The sequence below is a fragment of the Schistocerca cancellata genome, chromosome 4, assembly GCF_023864275.1.
Source record: "Schistocerca cancellata isolate TAMUIC-IGC-003103 chromosome 4, iqSchCanc2.1, whole genome shotgun sequence".
NCBI lineage: Eukaryota > Metazoa > Arthropoda > Insecta > Orthoptera > Acrididae > Schistocerca > Schistocerca cancellata.
Genome location: NC_064629.1, coordinates 610,219,474 through 610,245,988, shown reverse-complemented (window position 1 = coordinate 610,245,988; position 26,515 = coordinate 610,219,474). Strand labels below are relative to the sequence as shown.

Genomic DNA, 26,515 nt, shown 5'->3' with positions numbered 1-26,515 from the left:
GACATCAAAAACATCCATGCCCGAGGCATGGTTCGAACCTGCGACCGTAGCAGCAGCGCGGTTCCGGACTGAAGCGTCTAGAGCCGCTCGGCCACAGCGACTCCAAACTTGCTATGCGACACAGACAGACGTATCATTTTTAGTATGCGTTTGAAGAATTTCAGAGTATTTTATGGATTTTAAGAAATAGAAAACGTACTGAGAACCTGTTTATGTGAAATCTCAGTACTATTTTACAGTTCGTCGCAGTTCCCTTTGCAACTGAAAACGTCTGATGGCTCTGTGTTGTAAAAACATCCAGTTCGCGATGTGTCTTTTCCTGTTACCCGCCAATGTCAAAAACTACTACAAATGTGAATATATAAAGTTTTCGTATGTATCTGAACTTCAGATATCTGCTAGCAAAATAATATTTACACATTTCATACAAACTATAATTTCTTAGTTAGGTACATTGCAGGTGATAAGTACATATTGCAAAGCAGTAGCATTAGTATTATGTTGATCAATAAACACTGTTTCAGTAGTTTGGAGTCTTATTGTGTAAAAATTTTGCTTCTTTTCTTCCTCTGCTCTCACTTGCCGATTTTATTGATATTTTTCTCGTGTTTTCCCATTCATCCTCTTATACAGCAACTCGCAAGCCTCTCTCCGGCAGCCTAAATGAAAAATTTACCTGTCGGACGAGACGAGACAAAGCGCGCATGATCATTTTTGCTGAATGGGCTTAGTAAGGCTGCACATCCTCTTTTCTTTCCTGCTCGCAGAACCAGAGCGTCGTTTGTATGTCGAAATGGCTCCTTTGTTAAGAGTGACCGCCGCCTAGGTGAGCTGGCCGGCTCTTTAACAGGCTGACTTATTTATCGCCGTTCTTTGTGAGACGGGCCGTTCGCTGCAGCTGGCGGCGTCCGCTACCAGCCTGCGCTTCTCAAACAACGTGCTGCACATACAGTCGTCTTCCGGACTAATAATTGAAAAACTACCACTTCCTTCTGACCAGAGGTGACATTCACTGACCCTGTCGTATATACCCACCTCTGCTTTCTATATATCTCCTGAAATTAAAGGCCACAGAGAACGTTTCATCTTAAAGATATTTTTGTCCCAACTTCATTATTTATGAAACCATTGATCCCCCCGTTATTCATTTATCCGTGCTGCAGTTAATGCTATTTTTGCTGTCTCCACGAGAGAGGAGAGTAGAAAGCTACAGGATCCTCCTAGATTCTTCTATGAGGACAGTGCCGCGAAATTAAGTAACTAACTTTGCCCTCGATGATGAGAATCGGCCAGTTTGGATTTATCAGTGTCTCTATAATACTGCCTCGTGCGTCGAGCTGGAAGTACAGTCACATAAATAAGTTATTGAAGAGATCGAAGAAGAAATGTTTCATCTTTGCGGAAAAAATTGCGGACTGTACTGTGGCGAAGCCAGACTGTGTCCTGTAAAAAGTGTGCAGTGAAATTTGCGTCCATGAAAGGTCGAGGAGCCGGCCGAAGTGGCCGTGCGGTTAAAGGCGCTGCAGTCTGGAACCGCAAGGCCGCTACGGTCGCAGGTTCGAATCCTGCCTTGGGCATGGATGTTTGTGATGTCCTTAGGTTAGTTAGGTTTAACTAGTTCTAAGTTCTAGGGGACTAATGACCTCAGCAGTTGAGTCCCATAGTGCTCAGAGCCATTTGAACCACTTAAAGGTCGAGGAAAAGTCCACTGATCCCCCTATCCAAAGTACGTAGGTTAAAGAGCCGATGGCTCTTATGTGGGATACTGATGAAGAGTACCGAACATACTCCAACAAGCTCTAGGATGCCAAAGATTTTACAATTGGAAGTGATGATAATTGATTTTCTTTTCGGTCTGATTCATTTACAATTGTATTTTCTTGTGACCGGTGTCGTGTTGACTGAACAGTGAGGTTCCAGATTACAGAGGGCACCACAGGTTTCAGACAGTCGCTGCCAGAAGCAGCCGCGAATGGAAGACGTCGGCGAATACACGCTCTCAAGAGATTTCATACGCCGCCGCTGCTAGATGTCTACCCACGTCAGAACGCAGCGTCGCTCGCCTCCATTATGTAGTCAACCATTAAGAAAGTGGCATCAACCTAGTGCCGATTCGGCAGAGTGACTGAAATAAATACATATTCTCATACAAAAGTGGACATGGAATGCATCTAAATTAAGAATTCTGTGCTAAAGAGTAGTAGTAAAATGAACAAATATTTTGTGTGTGTTGTAGGACCCACTCGACCTCTTCCTGAAGTAACTCTAGGTTTGCGAGGGCACACAGAGACTGGATCTTCAGGAACTACAATAGGCAACGTAAAAATCATATTACAAACACAGAATTTAAAAATCGCATCTCTTCTACTTGATATGAGTACCAGTGGTCAGAGTATAGTATATGTTATGTACGTAAAGTGCGATGTCATGCTAACTACAAGGTCATCATTTAGCACGTAAATAAGTGACGTAAGGTGAACACAGCTTCTCTTCCCATTCCTAGCACTACATGCGTTTATTCTCTATATGTGACTTCAGAATATGAATACAATTTACTTTATAATTATAATTCCATGTGTCATTGTCATTATTGTCAAGTGAAAAGCAAATGAGCATTATAAAATTGTATGTTAGGTAAGATAGACTTTATATCATGAAACGACTTACGTAATAACAAACAAGAACAATAATGATGTATCAGGTGTTACTAAAATTAATATTATAATTTTCTTAATAATTTTCTAGCCAGAAGATTCTACGAGGTGTAACTATACAAAATCATTAGCGATGAACTGTTTCAACGGGCAGGCGAAACAATTTCACACCTCTTACGGTATTTAATTTTCTCTATCTCGAAATATTTTAATATTTTTATATTTTCACGATAAAATACACTCCTGGAAATTGAAATAAGAACACCGTGAATTCATTGTCCCAGGAAGGGGAAACTTTATTGACACATTCCTGGGGTCAGATACATCACATGATCACACTGACAGAACCACAGGCACATAGACACAGGCAACAGAGCATGCACAATGTCGGCACTAGTACAGTGTATATCCACCTTTCGCAGCAATGCAGGCTGCTATTCTCCCATGGAGACGATCGTAGAGATGCTTGATGTAGTCCTGTGGAACGCCTTGCCATGCCATTTCCACCTGACGCCTCAGTTGGACCAGTGTTCCTGCTGGACGTGCAGACCGCGTGAGACGACGCTTCATCCAGTCCCAAACATGCTCAATGGGGGACAGATCCGGAGATCTTGCCGGCCAGGGTAGTTGACTTACACCTTCTAGAGCACGTTGGGTGGCACGGGATACATGCGGACGTGCATTGTCCTGTTGGAACAGCAAGTTCCCTTGCCGGTCTAGGAATGGTAGAACGATGGGTTCGATGACGGTTTGGATGTACCGTGCACTATTCAGTGTCCCCTCGACGATCACCAGTGGTGTACGGCCAGTGTAGGAGATCGCTCCCCACACCATGATGCCGGGTGTTGGCCCTGTGTGCCTCGGTCGTATGCAGTCCTGATTGTGGCGCTCACCTGCACGGCGCCAAACACGCATACGACCATCATTGGCACCAAGGCAGAAGCGACTCTCATCGCTGAAGACGACACGTCTCCATTCGTCCCTCCATTCACGCCTGTCGCGACACCACTGGAGGCGGGCTGCACGATGTTGGGGCGTGAGTGGAAGACGGCCTAACGGTGTGCGGGACCGTAGCCCAGCTTCATGGAGACGGTTGCGAATGGTCCTCGCCGATACCCCAGGAGCAACAGTGTCACTAATTTGCTGGGAAGTGGCGGTGCGGTCCCCTACGGCACTGCGTAGGATCCTACGGTCTTGGCGTGCATCCGTGCGTCGCTGCGGTCCGGTCCCAGGTCGACGGGCACGTGCACCTTCCGCCGACCACTGGCGACAACATCGATCTACTGTGGAGACCTCACGCCCCACGTGTTGAGCAATTCGGCGGTACGTCCACCCGGCCTCCCGCATGCCCACTATACGCCCTCGCTCAAAGTCCGTCAACTGCACATACGGTTCACGTCCACGCTGTCGCGGCATGCTACCAGTGTTAAAGACTGCGATGGAGCTTAGTATGCCACGGCAAACTGGCTGACACTGACGGCGGCGGTGCACAAATGCTGCGCAGCTAGCGCCATTCGACGGCCAACACCGCGGTTCCTGGTGTGTCCGCTGTGCCGTGCGTGTGATCATTGCTTGTACAGCCCTCTCGCAGTGTCCGGAGCAAGTATGGTGGGTCTGACACACCGGTGTCAAAGTGTTCTTTTTTCCATTTCCAGGAGTGTATGTACAGCATAAATCTATAAAAGTCGAGAACGTTCATACGTTTTTTTTTTTTTCAGCCAAGCTTTGTCTGTGCTATTAACTTTTCCCACAGTTGAAGTAAAAACTAAATTTTCTCGAAAATTTCTTGTGTTTTATTTTACTTTTTATTTTTTTGGGTAACGACTGGCAAGAATTTTTTTAGAAAGTACTTCATCAGACTCTAGACTAAAAATAGAAATGTCTTACATTTTTCGGAATTTTTAATAACATTTAAAATTATCACAAATGGAAACGCTGTAAGTATGTGAGGTGGTCCTGACCCGCATAGTTTCGGGATGACCAGCATATTAAAATGTGACGTACATGAAATATCATTTCGCGCTCGCTCAGTGTAGCTGAAACAGTCCGTGTGCGTAAAGGTCTCAGCTGAAGCGGTTTAGACTGCATGTTTTGTGCGTTTAATGCACAGAATTTGAATTGTGCGAAAGCAGTGTGGAACAGCGAACTCATCTCGTTACGTTTATGTGTGGACGGATGACTACTGGATACAAGGCAAACCACAATCAGCGCGAGATGAGCCGTGACCCGTAGAGTCATTTCATGGCAGTGGCCAACATTCTATGGGGGAAGAAGGAGCCGGCCGCAGTGGCCGAGCGGTCCTAGGCGCTTCAGTCTGGAACCGCGCGACCGCTACAGTCGCAGGTTCGAATCCTGCCTCGGGCATGGATGTGTGTGATGTTCTTATGTTAGTTAGGTTTAAGTAGTTCTAAGTTCTAAGGGGCTGATGACTTCAGAAGTTAGATCCCATAGTGCTCAGAGCCATTTGAACCATTTTGGGAAGAAAGATTAAATTACAGGACGGACAAGGTCAAGCAAGTGCAACAACCCAGCAACAGGCATCTGGTTTTGCGTGAGGGGACACGGGAACAGCGGATAGCGTTCTGTTCAACGATGAGGCCTTGTGTACCTTGGAGAATCATTGTCGGCGACTGTTCATATGATGCGCCTCTGGGACACAAAACAGTTATGTCAATATTGTAGGATATATTTATATGGAGTCGTTGGTGTTCTCGCCAGTGGTTGGGAGTGCACACCAATGCACTTGTTCGCTGGTATTAGTGTGGCAGCTGCGGCCATGCGGATCACAGCCTGATGGACGAAAAGGGCTGATCACATAGCGCTGGCTTGGTGGACAAGTATCTGCAACACGAAGCCATCATGAGTCTAGACTGGACAGTTACCTCCTTAGACATCACTGCAGTAGACCGCAGATTTCCAATGAGTGTTTGCCGAGCAATGGACCCATCATACTGGACTACCTAATCCATGGTGAGGGGAACTGGCTTGCGATGTCATAGCATTATACTTCTATAGTAGCATTCTGTATACAACCGAAGGAGTGCCACCATACGGAAGTGCAATCTAGGCCCATTGCCGGTACTCCTATATATTTTGTGTCTGTGCCATTGTGACATGTAGCACTATGTTGCCAAGGAACCTTTTAGAGCGCATGTTATCGCAGGGCGTCTTATTGTTTCGTCGGTCTTGACGATCACTTAACTTAAAGACAGGTGTGTATTATTGACACATAACAATATGATGACAAACTGCGGTTGTGGTTTTTTCATTATCTAGTCAAACGCTATAACACCTTCACGTTTTGTGAAGCTAAAATTTACAAACAGTTGATTATCTACAGACAATGCAACACGCCCGGTCAATTATGGAAAAAAAGCATCATCCTTTTTTAGGCATCATCCTATACAAAGGTTTCTCGCGTTACGGCAGGATGGCTTGTCTAGCCCACTCATTCTATAGTTGACAAAAATGGGCAATGTTCACATTAAATTTCTAACGCCGTCTGTTAACGAATTGCTGTCACGACCTCAACTCTTAAAATTTTTACCGTAGTGCGCTATTTTCTTGCAATGAATTTAATATGACACTAGTCAGTGTTTAATTACGCGTTGAAAAGAAGGACAGAATTAAAACAAAGTGGAGAGGTGAGCTCCCACAGCGCTACTTAAATAATAGGAATCTATATCTGTTTCCACACTATTTAAATACGATCATTCTAAAAGAATGCGGGCACATAATTGTGTCAGCGATTTTCCTGAAACTTTTTTCTAAATACTTTCATTACGTATTAAAGCTTTTGCTCAGTTGTAGTTCTCTAAATTCTGGCAAACATAGTGGAAAATAAAGAAATGAAAAAAAAGATGCTTTACTTTGTAATGGCTCATCTTACGAGGAGAGACAGAGAATTGTGTGTCACACATTTTGATGAAATTTCTTTATTGTAAAAGAATATAGACGCCTGCTTCGATCTTTGGACCGACATTCCTCAGTGTTTCATAAAACTGAAGCAGACTTTTCAGTACAGACTCAGTACTGATGTCTATAGCCCCTTGGCGGGCGAGATCCGTGGGCCCTCACCTGGTTACAATCATGGTTTCGTAGGCAACCGCAAACATTTTTCCATGAAGGTATTGACCGTCTTGTCCTACAGTGGGATAAATATAGTAACAGTTGTGGCGATTACTTTTCAAATAGTAAACTGTTTACCTACTTTTTCCATCCGCCTCGTTTTCTGTTGACTGTCTCTTATAGCCTACTCCCTAACACTGTAATTGATATTAGGTGTTAACAAACTCTTTTTCATTAATGCTTTTTGTGCTATAGCTAGTGTGCATTTTGTAGCCTCTCTGCTTTGGCGACCATCAGTTATTTTACTGCTCATTGAATACTTTTAGTTCCTCATTTCCTAATCTAATTTATTCAGTAACGCCTGATTTAATACGACTGCACTCCATTACCTTTGTTTTACTTTCGTTGATGTTCATCTATGAAACTCTTTTTACGTCACTATCCATTCAGTTAAAATGATCTTCCAAGTCCTTTGCTGTCTCTCACATAATTGCAATGTCATCAGAAAACCTCAGCATTTTTATTTCTTTGCCTTGAACTTCAATTCCTTCTCCATATATTTCTTTGGTTTCCTTCACTACTTGATGAATGTACAAACTGAATAAAATCTGAGACAAGCTACAGCATTGTCTCAACATAACCTGTCATAGTTTGACACGTTCCTTAAATTACAACTTTCTGTCGTAATTACTGAAACGGATTTTGTTAAATTTTCTGCATATTGCCGGCCGGGGTGGCCGAGCGGTTCTAGGCGCTACAGTCTGGAACCGCGCGACCGCTACGGTCGCAGGTTCGCATCCTGCCTCGGGCATGGATGTGTGTGATGTCCTTAGGTTAGTTAGGTTTAAGTAGTTCTAAGTTCTAGGGGACTGATGACCTCAGAAGTTAAGTCCCATAGTGCTCAGAGCCATTTGAACCAATTTTCTGCACATTATTTCCTCATTGTTAGGAATTCAAATTAAGTCGTGCTACAGGGTATTAAATAAATGCTATTCGTATAGTTATTTTTTCAAATTTATGTTAATTGACCACGATTTCAACCATGTTAATGTGCTACACTTCTCTTTGTTCAATTATGTACTTGCTAACATATGTAAGGAAAACGTTGACATATTCAGTGATTTTATATTGAAAATTATTTATGTCGTATATGATACACAAACAGGAGTCAGGCCATGAAGTGAAGGTTGTCATTGATGAAGTATCCTAGAACAGCCTTCGTTTCACTTTGAGGTAGCTTTCGGTAGTTTTGTAAGTGACCTCTGTTACTGCAAACGAAAGAGGAATGACAGATGTAAGGTAGGTACTAATACGACGGAAGCAGGATGTATGTGTAATTGAGGGGAAAAACCAGGGACGTCTCTGTGTTGCCTCCTTTAGCTCCTGTAGATGTCAACAATGCATCTAACGTCTCCAAGATGCTATGCGCCCAAGCCAATATAGCAGCACTCCGTCCCGAAGAGTAACAATAATTACATAAATGATAATCATTATTACTACCGAGCGCTTTAATTGCAAAAAACAGACGAACATCGTAATATTGAGATTGCCATTTAACTCTTAATCAAGAAGTAATCATTACTGTAGAACAACGTTAGTTATCCGAATCGGTGCAGCTCATTGGGATTTGCGCAGGAAAGACAATTTCCAAAGTCAATATTCTCAAAAGCCCAAATATTATCCAGTACTCAGCCTCATGTGCACAGTAAAATACACTAATTAGCGGTTTTGTATCAAGTTTTAAATAGTGAAACATGATAACTAACTCTTATCATACGAAGTCCGTCGTTAATAAATGCTAATGTGCAAGTGAGATTGAGTACTACATAATATAATCTGACCACTTGCTGTTGCTCCGTGCCACCGAGGCAAAAGACGAAATAAGTATCTACCCGTTATTCTTCACGAATCACCAACGTATGTGTGAAATTTCTTCTAAGTTCGTGATCCGCAACAGGCGGCCTACCTTTGTTAGATATCCTATGTCGACAGCCTACGAGAGTTCAAGGCTACCGAGACCAGACATAAAACTTAGTTAGCCTTTATTTAATGAAAATACTCCAAACATAATCCTGTTAATTAACAACATCTACTCGAACAACCATTATCCTGAACGCTAGACCAGGGGCTAGTCTCAATACGTCTGGAAGCCGAGTTTTTGTTCCAAATTTTATTTAGGTTGTATCATCCATGAGGTAAAACCCTCACTCTACACATTCTACCTTCGAGAGCTCTTCCTCACATTCATCGTGTTTGTCACTATTATGCTCACTAATTAATTCAAAATCAGTTTAGCCACCTCTAAAAAAACTGAAGAACGTTTGCACTCAGTCGACGGAACTATGCGGTGCCGTCTGACTGCCGCGTCGTCTCCTGTCTACTGGATTACCAGATGTATTGGAGGCACACGTAGTTAGCACAACTCTCTTGCAGGCATAATATCCGGTTCTGAAACCAAATCCGCTAACTGTCCTTTAACTAGGTCCTCGGGTGTCCCTTTGGAGTCCGTAGGTCCTCTCCACTAACGATAAAATCCTTGTCAGTGCCGAGAATCGAATCCGGATCTTCCGTGTGGCAGTCAAACACGTTGATCTCTCAGCCGTGGAAGCAGACCTCCACCACCAGTGTCTCTGTCAAATGGTTCAACAGCTATAAAAGCGTCATCAGATAGCTGACATAACCTTTGCTCTGCTACTCGTCCCTCATCCTTTTTTCATTTATTTTAATAATAGTTTCAAAATACCCTCTAAATATTTATGAAAGCGTGTTTGTCTACTTTTGATATGCAAAAATGTACAAGACGCAACAATAACGGTAATTTTTTAGTAGAATACACACGAAACCCATTTACGTTGCAAGAGTATACTTCACGCGCTTGTACGCTAAACGTGCTTGCGTGCAGAGCCCTGTCGTGTGTGGCGCTGTGTAGAGGAGTGCGAAAGGAGCGGATTGCGGGGTGGCCTGGAGGGGGGGGGGGGGGAGGGTTGGGTGGAGAGTAGACGGCAACGCTGGGCCACGACTAACTGCCACGCGTTGTTATGAAGTTATATTCAATTTAAAATCTTTGCCGCCTGTGACAGCCCAGCTCACTAACGCCTGCGTAACACGCACCGTCCCCAAAGCCTCCGTGACTTACCGCTGAAGCCTGCCCACGTTGCATGACTGGCTGATACCACTCGCTCCGGAGAAATACTGGCTCGCATTTAGTTTTCTTAGTCAAATAAATCCGTGTCCGTAATACAACACGCCACTAACTACCTGGTGATATTTTGTTGTGCTCTCTTACATCTGTTAAGTCCCCCGCCGCAGTTTTCTTTCTATATGTGAAGGCTCACCTCAGGAACTACTGTAGGGGTTATGATACGGTTTTCAATACTAGGTACACTAAATCACCAGGAAAATTTGTGTATATAATTTATGACCGCTACGCCGGAAATGTCGTGCGGCCGTACATCCTTAGCTCTCTTAGCTACTCTTTTTAATTTTTTCCTCCTCGTTTGCACAATTTTCGCTCTTTGATCTGAATTGAACTCTTTGCGCCCTCTGCCGCCCTAGGCGGCCGCCTAGTCTTGGCTAATGATTGAAACGGCCCTGTTGGTTATCTCGTAACACTATAAAGCCAAATGTCATAGAAACTTAAAAAAACTTATCACAATTCTTAATCATCCCCATTACTTGCAATGGAGAATTCTACTTAGAATAAAAGAAAATAAAAACAAAGTATAGCTGCGGATCTTCTAATTCAAAAAATTAAACGAAAATTGATAAAAATTTAAGATTAATGATAAAACTTTTTTTTTGGTAGCAACTGTTTGATTGTTTCATCAGTTCAATGGTGGGAGAAGTATACACAATGTGATCAAAAGTATCCGGACACCTTCAAAAAACATACGTTTCTCATATTAGGTGCATTGTGCTGCCACCTACTGCCAGGTACTCCATATCAGCGATGTCAGTAGTCATTAGGTATTGTGAGAGAGAGCATAATGGGGCGCTCCGCGGAACTCAAGGACTTTGAACGTGTCAGGTGATTGGGTGTCACTTGTGTCATACGTCTGCACGCGAGATTTGCAAACTCCTAAACATCCCTAGGTCCACTGGTTCCCATGTGATAATAAAGTGGAAACCCGAAGGGATACGTACAGCACAAAAGCATACAGGCCGACCTCGTCTGTTGACTGACAGAGACCGCCGACAGTTGAAGAGGGTCGTAATGTGTAATAGGCAGACATCTATCCAGACCACCACACAGGAATTCCAAACTGCTTCAGAATTCAATGCAGGTACTATGACAGTTAGACGGGAGGTGAGAAAACTTGCATTTCATGGTCGAGCAGCTCCTCATAAGCCACACATCTCGCCGGTAAATGCCAAACGACGCGTCTCTTGGTGTAAGCAGCGTAAACATTTGAACGATTGAACAGTGGAAAAACTTTGTGTGGAGTGACGAATCACGGGACGCAGCGTGGCGATCCGATGACAAGGTGTGGGTATGGCGACTGCCAGGTGAAAGTCATCTGCCAGCGTGTGTAATGCTAACAGTAAAATTCGGAGGCGGTGGTGTTATGGTGTGGTCGTGTTTTACATGGATGGTACTTGCACCCCTTGTTGCTTTTGCGTGGCACCATCACAGCACAGGCCTACATTGATGTTTTAAGCACCTTCCTGCTTCCAACTGTTGAAGAGCAATTCGGGAATGGCGACTGCATCTTTCAACACAATCGAGCACCTGTTTATAATGCATGGCCTATGGCGGAGTGGTTACACGACAGTAACATCCCTGTAATGGACTGACCTGCACAGAGTCCTGTCTTGAATCCTATAGAATACCTCTGGGATGTTTTGGAACGCCGACTTCGTGCCAGGCCTCACCGACCGACATCGATACTTCTCCTTAGTGCAGCACTCCGTAAAGAATGGGCTGCCATTCACCAAGAAACCTTCCAGCGCCTGATTGAACGTATGCCTGCGAGAGTGGAAGCTGTCATCAAGGCTAAGGGTGGGCCAACACCGTATTGAATTCCAGCATTACCTATAGAGGGCGCCACAAACTTTTAAGTCATTTTCAGCCAGATGTCCGGATACTTTTCATCACATAGTGTATGTGCATTAAGCGTACGTCATTTCCGTATAATGTTACACCTTCTTCACACTCATTATGAAGGGCGCGCTCACTAAATAACGCAAGAGGCAGGATACTGGAAAAAATCCCTGAATACAGTGCTTAATTAATTAGCAAAAATATGACGATATCTGGAAAAATACTGTGGTTCATCGTGTCGTTCCTACAGGAAAGTTCAAAAGTCAAGCACATATTTGAGAAATCTCCAAACAAAAAGGTAGTACACAGAAAGTACTTTGATCCAGTTCATCACATGCCTTTTCAATTGGGGGAAGTATGTCTCAACAGAGCGAAAGAATATTCCGGGCTCGGTCGTGTGGCGCGGCACTCGGAGATAGAAGACATGAATCTTCCGAATTAGGAGCCACACATCTGCAGAAGGTCCAAATTCCAGGTGACGTTCATTCGTGCTGGTCGTATGACGGCACATACACTTTGGAGAGTCGGCTAGAGCAATGTCGTGCAGTATACACTCTCACTTTAAAGCTATTGGGCTGTGGGCGATATATAAAACTTTCTCCTGACGTTTCTTCTCCGACTCCGGGAGACATCTTCGGAGGTAAAATGGCAGACTACAACCAGAACTCGAGGGAGTGCCGAATATATAGGCAGTGTAGAGGGCACCATAGTCTACCACGTGACGTCGACTACGAGATCATCGCTAGTATTGCCGACATTCTCGATTGAAAGTAATCGATCGTCATTCTTCCGTTTCAATGGTTCAAAAAAATGGCTCTGAGCACTATGCGACTTAACTTCTGAGGTCATCAGTCGCCTAGAACTTAGAACTAATTAAACCTAACTAACCTAAGGACATCACACACATCCATGCCCGAGGCAGGATTCGAACCTGCGACCGTAGCGGTCACGCGGTTCCAGACTGAAGCACCTTTAACCGCACGGCCACACCGGCCGGCAACCGTTTCAATATTGAAATCCAAATTTTGTCTAATTTAACACCTTCCTCTTACCACAAAAAGAAGTATTACCACCCGTCTCGTTGAACGCAAGAGGAATTGCCGCCTGAGACATACGGATAAATCGGCCGTATCGGAACATCTTCACCAAGGGGGTGATCATGAAATAAAACTCACTGAGACGAGTGTCATATCGGAAACATCGCATTATCATGCTTGTATGTATAGAGAGAGGCTATTGAGATTTTTAAACACCATACCAATATTAACAGAAATGAGGAAGGTGTTAAATTAGACAAAATTTGCATGTCAACACTGTAACGTAAAAATGGCGATCGGTTACTTTCTTGAAATTAGAATTAAATCAATACCATTAGCTGCTGACAGACGTTGATATACATCAACGGGGTTATTTGAAAATGTGTGCCACGACCGGGACTCTAACCCGGGATCTCCTGCTTACATGGCAGACGCTCTATCCGTCTGAGCCACTGAGGATACAGAGGATAATGCAACTGCAGGAACTTACCGCCGGCACGCTCCCCGTGAGACACACATTCCAAACTTATAGTCCACACGCTACACTCGTAGTGCCCCTGCCGTTATACCCATTACCCGCGGTAGACAATCCACCGAGTTCAGGCAATTCGTGTGCATCCGCTCTGAAGAAGGTCATCAGCCGGTTAGCTACCCGGGAGATCCAGAGCATGCACCAATGTTCATAATCTTTTTCGTCGTTCGGAGATAATGTGATGGATAGAGTGAGATTCTCCTTCGATCCTGTCGTGGCATCTCGTTTGCACCATGCACTTTCAAAAAATGGTTCAAATGGCTCTGAGCACCATGGGACTTAACATCTGAGGTCATCAGTCCCCTAGAACTTAGAACTACCTAAACCTAACTAACCTAAGGACATCACACACATCAATGCCCGAGGCAGGATTCGAACCTGCGACCGTAGCGGTCGCGCTGCACTTTCAAGCCTATGGAGGATAAGAATGAGAATCCTCACTATCGAGCGATGCAACTCCTGCTGGCGATCTGGGGATGGTGGTAGCGCCGTTAAGTTCTTAAAGATGCACAAAATAGAAACCCGTTATTTTTCTGTGACAAAGCGACCTTTTCCTATTGTAATCAATCAGCACACATCGCGAAGCTGCTATGACGCATTCGAGCCACTATCGAAGTGTTGACGGGTACCTCAGAATCGATGTTCGATGTCCACATGAGGCCCACATACTCGCTATTAGTTGCTTAAATTCCTGATCCTGTAGGAGTGCTACATTCAATTTCTACAATCCCCTACTTCTCCACACCGTCTGCCTCCAGAGATTGATTGTGCAGATGTATGGACTGTGGTCCGAGAAAGCTGTGGACCAGTGCTCCGCTTCCAGAACTGCCGTCACTAGATCAGAGGAAACGTAGATGCAACAGTCTGGTGACGGAATGGCTGGTAATATAAGTAAAGCCAGAGCGATCTCCATGTAACACCTCCTAAGTATCAGCAAGACGCATGTGCTCTACTAAGAGACACAGTTAGGAGCGCGGAGTGTAGTTTGGTTGTTGGTCCTCCTTAGATAGCATACTATTAAATTCTCCACCAACAATGACGTGGTTACAGAGGCCAAAGAAGAGAGTCATAATTTATTCCACATAAAACCGTGACCAGACTCATCTTTAATCTGTCGTAGAAAGGGCATAGACATAAATAACTCGAATCCCCTTCATATAGAGTGGCAGTCTCCGAGCTGGCAGCAAGTGCATCACATTGGTTACCTCTATTCCATCTTGCATAAGGACAGCCATTCCCCTGACTCTCATAGCACTAGGGATAACGTAAGCAGTAAACCCATAGAATTCTGTTAAGGTCTCCAGTCGAACATGCTGCATTAGTGCAACATCCACGTCCACCCCGCTTGAGCATATCGTACAGCAGTTGAAGTTTGATACGTGTGCCGATCATGTTGAGATTGAGGCAGGAAATCTTGTAGACTTGTAGCTGGTGTGCATGTAGTGACACATTCATAATAACATGGGAAGGTGGTCTAATCGTAGCAGCAGATCAACCACGTCCAGACGCCCCTTCATCGTACAAAACATTACTGCTGTCGAGACAACAGTCACCTGTGAATCCTCAGCCAAAGATTCTGGGACAGTATCGGCCGACATTCCATCGGGTGAGTGGCAAGGTCTTCAAACTCCTCCCAAATGGGACATGGTAGATGTGGGGATACTTTGCAGGATACTTGTCCTCGTTCATTGTGTTGCTTGGCAATCAATAGCTGCACGTCTATGAGCAAAACGTTGACCGGTCCAATTGAAGAACACGGCCAAAACCCAATGTGGAGGCGTCCAGCGAAAGCTCATTGTGGTAGTGAAAGACTGCATCAGCTCATGACTCTGTCATCGGTGCACTGGCTGGCGTCATCCATCGCTTCTTATTCCTCTGTGAGGACCAATGTTTCTGAGTGTATATCTCTGTGTCAGACGACGGGAGTGAAGCCCGACGTCCAGGCACAAAGTCGGCCGTGGGCACAGCCACTGCAACTTTCATCCCGCTACGGGGATTCTCTTCATCTCCTTGTAGTGCCGGCATGCTAGGAATCAGTCGCCCTACCGCGTCCTGTTTTGGCATTGCCGTTTGCGAAAGATCCTTTGGGAGGTCAGGCCCATGCATCTGACTGGGATCCGTCTGGAGTGCCGCTACATATGTGAGACGTAAAGATGATGGGGTGGTGGAGGGGTTCGGATGAAACACTCATCACTGTGAGGATGTAAACAGCTCCATCCGCACTGCTTTGATGTCACAGTAGAGTGATCATTCTGCTAAAGAGACAGTCCTTTAAGTAAAGTAAGCAACAAAACTTCGTATGATATGATACGTTAATGTTCGGTGCAAAAGTGGTATCAATGTAGTAATTTATGATTCTCTTGTTCACAAATATCTAATGTAGAGTAATTATCTGTGCTGCACATTCCCAGACAAGTAGGTCAACGTCTAATTGAATAGGGTTCTTGATATAGTTCCTCAAGAAAACTTTAAGAATGTCAAATCCGAGAAGACTGGTGACCAAGGACATGTTCCACTTTAATCTATCAGGGACAGACACAGACTATGAAACGCAGGTCTCAGATCAGTTGAGTAGGCAGCGGAAGCGGATCAGGTATGGCAAAAGAATTTTAATTTTTTGAATGATTTAGTGACTGGATTCTTCTTCCCCAGTTGCCCATATCATCTCATTTAGCTGCAGAAATGAGTAAGTTTCGATTCAGTCTTCAGATGAGTGACGCCACTTATACTAACACATAACAAAATTTTAAGTGCATATAGTTTTAAAAACCGCCATGATGGATTCACCTGTTTGCAGATATCTTCTAGAAATGTAATGAGTCGATAAAAGACATTTTTACTTGCCCTACAGAAGGTGCACTATTCCCTAACAGTAGTGTCCATATTGAAAACTACACCTCTTGCGTTCCTTAACGATCCCTTCCGGTTACCTCTGCATATTCTGCTGTAAGAGATGATGATGGCGTCTGATTTGCGAACATTATCCGTGCTGGCTCAGGTCGATTTTCAGCAAGCGATAGCCCTCCTTTGGTGGAACCAGTGCTCAAGTCCAGTTCTACTGGCAGCCACCTTATCTTGGTAAGGAACGCAATCTGATGCGAATGAACTCACAGGCAGGAATGCGGCGATCAGCATCAAAACTACGAGGATAATCTTGCTACGTTAGTCCAAACTGCAACGGATGTCTTAAGGAAATAAGCGAAACATGTCTGGAGCTCAAGTAAAATACATATTTTTCGTGTGGGTCACACGACTGTCAGATGTGTAACAGTGCTGCTGCCAATAAAAATAGCAACACCAAGAAAGATGGGAAACAATTAATTGTACTTATTGTGCGTATACACTATACAGTACAGTAGTAACAATACATCAATAAATTTGTACGTGATTTGTGGATGTACAGGGTGCACCGAGCTGCCATCCCTAGCAGCAACATTGGCTGCATCCCAGCAAGGCACTGAGTCGAAAGGAGTTTAGATCACAGATATAGCTGCATCATTCCGTGCTGCATCAAGTCTGTGACAGAATTCTTCAATCGTAATGCCTGTCGAGAGGAGATGTGCCAGCCTCTGATCAACCCTGGGGAACGAGCTGGTCAAGGCAATAGTCTGACATCCTCTGTATCAAGATCTAAAGACAACGTTAGAGGGATCTCAATGACAGAGCACAGCCACCGGCCCCAGCAAGTCAGGAATATAAAGCTTGCTGTCCAAACTGTCGGCCATGTAACGCAGAGGTGATCGTTTTATGTACTCAGCGGCACCATACAACGTCACACCAGGTTTTGAGCCCGTAAGAGCATGAAAAAGGCAATTTGGATACATTCGTTCTCCTCGAAGCCCCCGCTCATGAGTACATCCATCTTGATGCTGTGCGCAGAATGGGAACTCCCTTGCAGAGATGATGTAATGACAACCCTGTGTCCAGTGTTGTTGGATGCACCAGTATGGGCGCGCCTCTATCTGCTGCCACGTCAGGGGAAGCCACAACAGAGGTTGCAGTGCTGATGGTCCGTGGGTTCCAGGCGTCGTCGCACTGTCAGCGTGGATCCTTGTCTTGCTGCAAAAAGGCCCATTCCCTGGCGCTAGTACGTGACGTATCGGTATGATCCCGCATGGCCGAGCATACAACATGTCTGATCTCTCGGGCGCTAGTCGCATGGGGTCGCTGAGCTTGGTCGCTGAGCTTGGAGGTACTAACAAACCTAAAAACATGCCGCTCCTTATAGCTGTAACTTGCAGTCTGCAAATGAAGTAAATCATGCAAGCAAGCATGCAGTATATGCCAGTTTGATGTTTGTTGCATGCTGTCTTCATCATGTTGCAATTTTAATGGTCAGGAGTGTATACAGGGTGTAATGGGTATAATTTCAGTTATTTTTATATGTGGTACCTTAATATGTACACACATATAGCTGGTTGTTTTCTTCTCCGCATCGAACAGTCTTCCCATAAACACGTCAAAAACTTTACAACCTCATGTTTTCTGCACGGTCAAAACGGCACCACTAAGTGGACTATACCTGTCAGTATAGACTAAACGTGTGTCATATGGCCTCAGTCTGCAATAATATACGACGATGTTCGGAATCTATCTCATACCACGGTCCACATTTCGTGACTAAGAACCCATAGACGGCGTAATTTCCTCTCCTTGTCGGTAAAATTTCAGCGCTGAAAATTACTTCCATCACCAGACGACTGCCTCACGGCCGAGCATATCTCCAGTGGCGTAATTATTGACAATGATGCGTGTGATATGGAACTACATTTAGAGGAAGATTCTTAACGCACGTCCGATAATTATAGTAGTTGCAGTACCGTTTGGTTATAATTAGAGTGCAACTGATTACAGAGGTCCAGTGGGCTGTAATTATCGTATGGCAGCGAAACTTGGTAGATATGCTAATGCTGTAAGGTGTCAGGCAAATCCAACACCTCCCATGAAAACCCTGACAAGATAAGCAAATCCAGTAGTATGTCACATAGCTCCGAATAAATCGTGACATTAAATTAACCAAAGTAATACGAGTAACGAGTGAGCAAATGGAATACCACAGACTAACACAACTAAATGCATGTCATACCTTCCCACCGTGAGACAGACGCAGTTCCAAGGGGAGAAACGAGAAGCCGAGAGCAGAACCGTGTTAAGCTGGAAGGCCCTATGATAAGGGACGGACGGACACCCACGTCGCCAGCTAACCGCTAGGACCGCACCACCCGCAAGTTTTAGCGTGAGATTTTTTCACGTCTCTGTTATGTTAGGACCACCCCCCAGCCCATGTTAAAAGCTAGAGCCCTCCAGAAGAACAGTATAGAACTTACGATAACACAGAAAGGGCTACACCACCCACAAGTTTTAGCGCGAGACTTTTTCGCGTCTCTGTTACGTTAGGACCACCCCCAGCCCATGTTAAAAGATAGAGCCTTCCAGAAAAACAGTATAGATCTTACGATAACGCTAAAACGACCACACCAGCTGCAGGTTTTAGCGTGAGACTTTTTCGCTTCTCTGTTACGTTGCAAACTTTAAAAACATTGCCCCACCACGAAAAGTATAACGTTTCTCATTGAATAGACAGAATTTTTGTAGGCAGAGCTTAAGGTTAACATTGAGACCCTGATTGGTCAGATGAAAACACAGCCAGATTGGTTTTTTTTAAACCAACTTCGGTAAATTGTAGTAAGAAGTTAGGAGAGAGTTGCTTCCGAGACAGCGAGGTGAGAGTTGCTTCCGAGAGGGCTGGATGGAGCTGCGCCGGCCGCCTCCCCCTGACGAACACCGACAAGGTAATGAACGCACGCGATGCCGCATTTTTGAGCGCATAAGGCTTCACTCAGAACTGCAGAAGTCTCATCTGTTACATCCCCTTTACGTAATACTAGTGTCGATCGTCAATTAAAGCTCATGGTGTTCACATTTGCCACTTGAAGTAAAAATCAGAAACTCGATGATTTTTCTGTTATATAGTTATTGAGAAGCCATATCAGCCACTGTAATTTACGACAAGTTAGATAAGTAATTAAAGATAATTGAGGGTCACTGTAGCCCATTTTGATAGTTTTCTCTTATAGATGTGATATGGCATAGGTCATCCTTCGATCCATTGTAGAACTTGGAAACCCATTCAGGGAATATTCGTTCACATTTTTGTTGAACGCAGTTGGTTTTTACCATCCTGTATTAAAACATTTCCTTTTATCAATAGTGCAATTTATAAACAATGTTTTGTGAGTAGAATAAAATTTCCAATGGTAAACTTAACTGGTTTTTCGACGTTATTTTACCAGCTAACTAAAAATAGGAAAGCCTTGAACCCCTTCCACTAAATTTAGTTAGTATTAAGATTCTTTTACAGGGAGTGCAGTGGAGCTGACGCTGAAATCATTAAGTATTTGGTTATATCATCGCTAGTCTCACTGAACTCTTCTGAATTCTACATGTCATGTGTGGTCTGGCGTCTCCTTACCAGCAACAGGTCCCAGGTTCAAACTAGTCAATTCACTAAAAAACACGCTCAGAGCGTCGTTGCGCGAAAGTGGTAGGGAGACACGATATAGAACAGACACCACGCAGAATGTTTAGAATGCGTTAATCTCAAACCGAATTACGCCGGATAAAACAGTTTCAATGTTGGCCATCAGGTGCGTATCTGGTGTTATACGGCGTCTAGTCGTCTTTTCCGGTGCTCATATTGAGCAAATTGTGTAAAGGGTCGTTAATAATAAAATTAAAAATTATGCCTTTCTCAATTGTTTGGCCTTTTCTGCTCACATCCCGTTCCTAATCCATTACATATGGAAACGTTTCTATACGTGTTTCTTGCATTCAAAACGCCGGATTTGCACCTGGTGGCCAAGTTACAACTAGTTTTTGTCCAGTGTAAATCGGTTTCGCATTAACACATTGGAATATCTTACCAAGTTTCGCTGCCAGACGATAATTACAGCCCTCAGTGGACGTCTGTGATTAGCTACACTTTAATTATAACTACCCGGTACATGTTTCAGACTGAGCAGACGGATGTGACAAGATGCAATAGTAGGCCTACGTGTGCTTACGCTACCTGAATCCCTCTTTGCCTTTCTAGGTGACGAGAACTTTGTGCAGCCCTGCACATTATTTAGCTGGGTCACGGGGCGGGCAGCGCTTCCGCCGCGGCAGGAACAAAGCAATCACAAATCATGTCGGCGCTATTAACTGTAGGAAGCCAAGCCGCCTCAATTGAAAAAGACCGACCGGCCACGCAAATGGAACGAGAATGTCCGAGGCGAAGGTCGGAGGGCCGCATATATCTTACGGACAAGATGAAGCACATCACCTGACCACCACTGCCAAATATGGCCTTAGCTCGACTGCCGCTTTTCGTTAGGCTTCCGAAGGAGCTTCCTTTGTGAATTCTTAACATGGCTCGCTTGAAAATCAATATCATTCTGGTTGCTAATGTTCAAGGGGCACCCGTTCACTTTACAGAGCTATGTAAAATCATTGCCGAAAAGACGTCAAAATCAAACTGTACTAAATAATTCGATACCAGTTGCTTTACTTCTCATTAAAAAAAATTTGTTTACAGAGTACCGATGAACTTGGTAACTCAGTGTTTCGTAGACAACTATTTGTGATAGGTTTGTCATACAGTGCAGTGTAGTTAGCTGAGTTCACGATTTTTTTCTTTGGTGAAAACTACGGACAGATATCGCAATACAAAAAAATCGTACACTGAATTCTTTCCGGATTGGTACCAACACTGGTATCTTTCAATGTATACACATTTGGATTCTGAAAACTACGTATATGCTGTTGACGACAGACAGATAATAAACAGACTCCTACAGAAACAGCTTCATTTATTTAGAACTGGCAAATACGCAACAAGATTCACATAAGTACCACCAAGACTGAAGCCACCTAGTTAAGAAATGCTAAATTATAATATGGGAAAGACAAAAGTTGACAGAAACAAAGCTCCGGTGATAGCTGGAACAAACGTACCTGCATAGCAAAGTACTGAATCCAATTTCTTGTCAGTGCGGAACTCAATCATGAAAAGAAAATTATTTTATGTGAAGCAGAGTTTATGGGTGTACGACTTGAGCACAGCATTTGACACACGATAATAGCAGAAAAAGCTCTAAAAAGTTCACAATCCACAGTAAAAATACAGAAAGAGCTAGAAATCTATCACTTACTCCTTGGTAAAAATATGTTTGTTAAGGATCTGACGGATGAGATGATTATCACTAAATGGCAATCCGATAAACTTGAAATCTCGTACAACTACCATCCGATGAAATGTCAAGAAATGTAAGAACGTTTCTGTCAACACATAGAACAAATCGTAGAACGAAAGCGAATAAAGAACAGCCACTGGCTGGCAGGATATGTTTCAATGTGACAAAAGCAATAACATGAAGTTGCTAAGTGGTGCTAAATGAGGCACGAACTACTGATCCACAACTCCACATCTTAAGTCTTACATGCAAAAGAATGACAACTGCGTTCAGAATCATGTCTTTGTACAACGTTTAGATGTGTCACCTAACACTGTGTGTCGAGAGTCTTAAGTCGTGTGTTTCTAGTAATTCTGCAAGTGTCTGCGAATGCCTTGGACGATGTAATTCTTAAAAAATTGACGAATACAAGCAGGTCTGCTTGTGTGTGTGTGTGTGTGTGTGAGAGAGAGAGAGAGAGAGAGAGAGAGAGAGAGAGAGAGTCCGTGGTAGCACCTGTACATTGTTTTGTTAGTCTTCTTACTTGAATTACATTATACATAGGGACTTCAGAAAGTTAAACTTGTCATTCCACGCTAAGACCATTGTGCAGCGGGGGTGGCGCATTATCAGAAGAGATTACGTGTTCGGTATTTCCTGCAGAGACAGTTCTGTTACCGTACCGATAAAAGCTGCATCACAGGGTGCGAGTGAAATATCGCGCCGACTGGAAACGTACTGCAAAGTTGAAATGCGCGGAACAGTGTGATTCTTGCCGGCAAAATGTAAAGAGCGAGAGTCATCGAAAGTTAAGTTTTCCCGTACGACAATGCAACACCACACAAGGCGCACACAACACAAGCTTTGCTTCAACGTTTTCGATACTCAGTCCAGATCTTGCACCATGTCATTTCCATCTTACCGGCACGCTGAAAGAACATTTGGAAGTAACGAGCGGTTCTGGAAACTTACTTTTTTAAGCTCAGCCGTATATTGCAACAAGTAATGAAGTACTTATCATTTTCCGTCTGTCTTTATGTCATGGTATTCCGCGAATTGTAAACTGACGAGTGGCAGCTACGTTATCAGGGGGATTTCGTGAAATTAGGATTCATTTGTGGTTCAGGAAGTTCCAGTAATTACTCACCGTCGCACACGTTTGCAGAGATCTGGAAGACAGGATTACAGCTCACGTAGTCACACAATAAATCATTCTTATCGTGTTCCATCGTTGGTGTATGTGTGTATTTTGAGTTTAAGGGGCAGGTAAACTAGCTTCTGCCTGTTCGTCCAAATACAAAATGCAGTGAGCTAAAATGTGGCGTACTGAAAATTGTACACCACAAACACTACACATTTAAAGGTCCTCTCATGGGAGGAGGAAGTGGTTCGCCATCGGAATATGTTCTATCCGTAGGCGAGTAAGAAGGAACTCATCTCACCTGAGCGACCGGAAGAAACTACAGGGCTATTACAAATGATTGAAGCGATTTCATAAATTCACTGTAGCTCCATTCATTGACATATGGTCACGACACACTACAGATACGTAGAAAAATTCATAAAGTTTTGTTCGGCTGAAGCCGCACTTCAGGTTTCTGCCGTCAGAGCGCTCGGGAGCGCAGTGAGACAAAATGGCGACAGGAGCCGAGAAAGCGTATGTCGTGCTTGAAATGCACTCACGTCAGTCAGTCATAACAGTGCAACGACACTTCAGGACGAAGTTCAACAAAGATCCACCAACTGCTAACTCCATTCGGCGATGGTATGCGCAGTTTAAAGCTTCTGGATGCCTCTGTAAGGGGAAATCAACGGGTCGGCCTGCAGTGAGCGAAGAAACGGTTGAACGCGTGCGGGCAAGTTTCACGCGTAGCCCGTGGAAAATTGGCTCATGCCACAACTGGAGACCGACGGCGCCGACTTCATCTTTCAACAGGGTGGTGCTCCACCGCACTTCCATCATGATGTTCGGCATTTCTTAAACAGGAGATTGGAAAACCGATGGATCGGTCGTGGTGGAGATCATGGTCAGCAATTCATGTCATGGCCTCCACGCTCTCCCGACTTAACCCCATGCGATTTCTTTCTGTAGGGTTATGTGAAAGATTCAGTGTTTAAACCTCCTCTACCAAGAAACGTGCCAGAACTGCGAGCTCGCATCAACGATGCTTTCGAACTCATTGATGGGGACATGCTGCGCCGAGTGTGGGAGAAACTTGATTATCGGCTTGATGTCTGCCGAATCACTAAAGGGGCACATATCGAACATTTGTGAATGCCTAAAAAAACTTTTTGAGTTTTTGTATGTGTGTGCAAAGCATTTTGAAAATATCTCAAATAATAAAGTTATTGTAGAGCTGTGAAATCGCTTCAATCATTTGTAATAACCCTGTACACCATCACCAAGTAGTTACATTCATAAACGGTTGGCTACGGAACACTAGAGAGAAGGGGCGGCCAAGATTTCGGTTCACGGACTCTGCCCGGGAACGAGTGCCAAAGCCTTTAGCCTTACTTCACATTTCCCCCACCGCCACGCCATATTGTAAAGCGCAAGGAGGAGGAAGAGAGGAAAACTGCGAACGTTCCGCATTTAAATGACATTACAGTCGCATTGCATACTACTTGGTTTTACAGGGTGATCAAAAAGTCAGTATAAATTTGAAAACTTAATAAACCACGGAATAACGTAGATAGAGAGGTAAAAATTGATACACATGCTTGGAATGACACGGGGTTTTATTAGAACAAAAAAAAAACGAAGTTCACAAAATGTCCGACAGATGGCGCGTGAAAGATCTCTTGCGCGCGTCGTTTGGTGATGATCGTGTGCTCAGCCGCCACTTTCGTCATGCTTGGCTACTCAGGTCCCCAGACCTTAGTCCGTGCGATTATTGGCTTTGGAGTTACCGGAAGTCGCAAGTGTATCGTGATCGACCGACATCTCTAGGGATGCTGAAAGACAACATCCGACGCCAATGCCTCACCGTAACTCCGGACATGCTTTACAGTGCTGTTCACAACATTGTTCCTCGTCTACAGCTATTGTTGAGGAATGATGGTGAACATATTGAGCATTTTCTGTAAAGAACAGCATCTTTGCTTTGTCTTACTTTGTTATGCTAATTATTGCTATTCTGATCAGATGAAGCGCCATCTGTCGGACATTTTTTGAACTTTTGTATTTTTTGGTTCTAATAAAATCCCATGTCATTCCAAGCATGTGTGTCAATTTGTACCTCTCTATCTACATAATTCCGTGATTTATTCAGTTTTCAAATTTATACTGACTTTTTGATCACCCGGTATATTTCACATTTCTCAACAACATAGTCACAAACAAAATTTCCATTATTATATAATTATTTTTGGCGCGCTGAGGACATAATATAATTTTTGTCTTGTACAAACTGTCAGCATACGGATAGACGCATACAATTTCACAGGTTTCGCAGTGAAGTTGCCACGTAATCGTGACATATTCAGATTCATAATCGAGAACAGGTCTTTCACACAAGTAAATCGATCAAAATATCGTAACACTTTTCCGACCTCATTATGGAGACTTGGAAACTCTACCTGAGAGAAGCAATGTGGGCACGGACAGTTTTAAAGTAAAAAGATTTTTCATTAACACTGGAATTACCTTGCAGGTCAATTAGTTACATCTGCATATGCAGAGTGGCGTTTTCAATTGAAACGGCAAACGGTCTTAAAAGCAGCTCGGAAACAGATATGACTGACAGTGTCCTCAAAATCTTAATAAAACTATCCTCGTAATTCTTTCAAGGCCACAATGAATTCTTCAAACCCTGTGTTTTCTTTAGCGCCATTGAGCTTATGGAGGTGGACTGTCTTTGTCAGAATGTATCCCTTCTTCAACGCGATTTTCTTTTTAAATGCATCTCCATCAAATTAGAAAGAAGTTACCTTGCAATGTCTTATTAAGGGCAACGTGTAGTCAAGTCCACTTAAAATAAGAAGTCTACACTTCATTCTGGAAGTTCTAATTTTCGTTTTGCACTCCTTTGTCCTTCATAAACTCAATAATAGCGAGTCTTAAATCGGAAAATCGTTCCATGCATGCCTCTTAACTTAACCAAAATACTTCATAGTAATATAGGAAGTCGCCCTAGTCTTCGTTCAGTTCCACTGAAAACTGTGGAAACTGACAACGGAACAATGGTGGCGGCTTCAGAAATTTTACTGTTCGTACCACATATTTCTTCACGTGCTCCAGGGCTGCAAATTTATCTCAAAGAGCTTTTTAACGTGCACAACAATGAATCCCGCCTGTCGCTCGTTGTAATTATTTGCTCTTTCATTGTCAACTAAATCTTTAAATTCTTCCTGCATGGTACTGTAATGTCGTTACGTAGCAAATATGTAGTACCTGTCGCTTATGCGAACTGACAATTCTCATCCCTCTCTTCCCATTCATTTTAAAGGATTGTTAAGACATATCGCTAGACTGCCTGTGTTTGTGAAAACAGCCACTGCAACTGCGAACGTTCCTCAGACCACGAACAAATAGCGAAGGTTAAACAGCGCTGACAGTACGATGTTGCCGAACTCAGAGAGTTGTACCGGCCGAAAAATGCCGCACCGCAGTGCTAAATGAAACGTACTTAAGAGAAGCACACGCTGCACGGGTGAAGTTTGGCGCGCCGTGGCCGCCCTTACCACAAAACACCCAAGTGAATTCCCTTATTTGGATCCGTCTGTAAATACTGCCGTATAGAAATGCAGCTGTTTTAAAAAAAAATACGAAAAACAAACAAAAATTATATCAAGGAGTGCAGTCCCTTCTGCACCTCACTAAATCTAAAATAATGTAGGACACTTCAGTAAACAAGGCGGAAATCGACTCGATCGCTGGGGTACTATGTGTATTTGTCCCACACCTAAATGCCACTAGATCGTGCTTTGTGCTTTTCGCAAATGGGTTCATTGTCCACGAGCAACGTACA

The 26,515-nt window shown here is 43.8% G+C and overlaps 1 protein-coding gene across 3 annotated transcripts in view; it reads right to left on the bottom strand.

Annotated features, from left to right (window-relative positions):
- Window positions 1–26,515, bottom strand: part of LOC126185203 (protein O-linked-mannose beta-1,2-N-acetylglucosaminyltransferase 1-like) — an 842,885-nt gene that overhangs the window by 474,890 nt on the left and 341,480 nt on the right. The gene's annotated exons all lie outside the window — the stretch shown is intronic.